This window comes from Watersipora subatra, chromosome 1 (assembly GCF_963576615.1).
Source record: "Watersipora subatra chromosome 1, tzWatSuba1.1, whole genome shotgun sequence".
In the NCBI taxonomy this organism is placed as follows: domain Eukaryota; kingdom Metazoa; phylum Bryozoa; class Gymnolaemata; order Cheilostomatida; family Watersiporidae; genus Watersipora; species Watersipora subatra.
Window position 1 is genome coordinate 13,566,071 of NC_088708.1, and position 2,933 is coordinate 13,569,003.

Genomic DNA, 2,933 nt, shown 5'->3' on the forward strand with positions numbered 1-2,933 from the left:
TGAAAGGATTGAGAACGAACTTCTTGGGCATAACTGAGTTAAGGCAGCTTAAATTATTTGCTGTTGTAAATGCGTTATGCGAAAGTAAGTTTGAGGCTGTTAAGGAGTGTAGAACTATTAAGCCAGTTAAGCCGTTTTCGTCAAGAGCCATTATTGCTGGGTCAAGTTATGTTTCAGATGATGTCGAGTTGCAAAACCTGACAAATAAGTCTGACAGAGAGAGCGAAGTTAAGAGAGGTCACACAGGTCAAGATTGGTGGACTTGTAAAACCAAGGGAGTGAGGAGTGGCGAATACGTGGAAATTGGTAGCCAACAGGGGACAGCCCAAGGCACCAGAGATGTGCAAGTGTCTATGGGGTGTGATAGAGAACAGAGTCACGATGAGGTAAGGGAAGGTGCTGAGAAAGTAGCTGAACCAGTGTCTGTAATGGAAAAGGTTTGCTCTTTTTTAGCCGAGGTGTCCAGCAATGGAATGTTAGACAGAGAAGGTCATGAGAAAAAGGTAGCAGAGATTGAAAGAGAGGAAAGGGAGGTGCGGAGGAAGTCGAAGGAGAAATTGGCTAAGCTGAAAGCCAAACGGGAGGCAGCAGTCATGGAGTTGGAAAATGTCAAGGCATTCAGGGTAGTGGTGCAGGAGTTAGCCGAGGTTCAGAGGAGAATTGCTGGTAGCAGACCTGCACTGGTTGCAGGTGAGGTCGAGCTAGATAGGTCTGGGCCTATGCCAACTCCCAGCTCTGTGGTGCCATCCCCTGTGCAGCCGGTTACGGCCCAGGTGGAGACCTCCCACAGGAAGCCTGTCGAGCCTGCCTCTTACTGGGGAGAGCGAGGTAAAGACGGAAGAGACGGAGATGAGGTTGAGGAGTCATTACTGACCCAACCAAGACTCCGGGCTAGTCAGGGTTGGTGGAAGTAGTGTTGGAGATGTTGATGGAAGGAGTGTTGGTAGTGACAGTGGTCACGGTAAAAGTATTGGTAGCGGCGGAGATCAGAGTGATGGAAAAGCCAGTGCAGACTGGCAATGGAACTGGCAGTAGCGAGAAGAGTACTTTAGACAGTGGCACAGGGTCAGACAAGCCAGAGGCATAGCCTATGGAGACTGCCCTAACGGATTCAGGTAACGAGCAACACAAGTAAGGTAAATTACTACGTCTGCTTGTTGGTAGTGATGGAGTGGCCCAAAACAAAAAGAAAAAAAGAAAGGGCATGTTGTATTATGGGATTTGTTAGGCTCAGGCTATATTGGTGTCTGAGCTCAAGGCAGTACAGGTAGGCTTAGTAATTACGGTGAGTGCATAAAGCTGGATAAAGCTAGTGGGTAAAGCTAGGAGATTAGCTAGTGTAAGGCAGTATGGGGGAGGATATAAGGAAGTATAACGAAAGACAGAGGCGCTTCTTCATCTTCACATCAGTACATGTGAGTACATTGATTTATACAACAAGTCTCACGCCCAATGCGGGAGAGTTGGCAGGTATGTCGTCATTCTTGCCAACTCTCACGCAATTGCCCCATGCTTCAAGCCCGTGTCACGCAATTGCCCCTTTTACCCAAGAAAACCTGTTTTTTGCCCCAATCTTCAAGTAATCATATAGTTACTACTATTAAACACCTATGTATAAACATATGTGTGGCATTCTTATCTATTAAAATAGACTCTCACTCCTTTCTCCACTCCAGGGTTGGCAGGTCTGGGTGTCGTATACCCAGGTTCTCGTTGAGTAAGCCACAACATGAGGGTGACCCATGCGTTTTGCTGTGTGTATCTCACTGAAGTGGGACACGTACGTATAAAATGCACTCATATTCTAGTTCTAAACATTGAGGAGTTTCATGCATGACTTTTCACTCAAGCATGGTTAGGAACAAATCCAATATACTAGCTCAAGTTAAAATCTAACATTATCGACGATTAGGGAGAAAAACAGGTCAGGCTGATTGTAACCAAATCACCTTACATGGAAAAACGAGATTTCACAGATGGTGTAAACATTACCTGAGGGAAAATGTTTCTTCAATAGCAGCGATTAATTTAAGCTGTCATGAGTGGTTCAATATTTCGACTTATGGTTTGAACACAAGATCAGCTTACTGCAATCTTAACGACACCTAAACCGGTTTTATAATAAATCACATGTAGTGAGTGGTCACAACAGTGCTCCTAAGGAAGGTGGGTGAATGAAGTCTAGGTCTCAATAATTGGCCTTATCACATGTAGATATATTTACCATTACTCAACATAGTCTTTCACATTTATTATTGCACTGTGTCAATATGTAACAAGAGGAAGCTAAAAGCAATCTAATCCCAGGATTTCAAATTGTTACTAAAATGAGGCTTAATTAAATTTTAATATAATCTGATTATAAAACACACATTGCACTGTAACTATTTAAACAAAAAATTTGCATAAATCCACACGACTTGAAAATATGTTTGAAAAATAAACAAATAAGAACTTGCATGTACCGGACTACAACACTGATCATAGAAATTGCGCTTATGCTGATATGCATGTGAGTAAAGGTAGCGCATTCATGTGGTAATATAAGTTTGAGATATGCGTACGGCTATACAGAGGTAGCACATGTCTACACAGAGGTAATATAAGTTTGAGATATGCGTACGGCTATACAGAGGTAGCACATGCACATGTCTACACAGAGGTAATATGAGCATAAAAAAGGTGGCATATGCACATAACTATACCCAGGTGATAAATGCACATGTTCATATAGAGATGAGATATGTACACATGTTTATACGACGGTGGCATATGCACAGACCTTGGGAAGTGTGGCAGACAAACAGACAAATGATAATTTTTCAGCATTCAAGATTCCTAGAGGATACAAGTGAAACCAAGTTAATAGCAGTAATAAAACGAAAGCACATGTTACAAATAGTATACAATATTATTATACAATATTATTATAC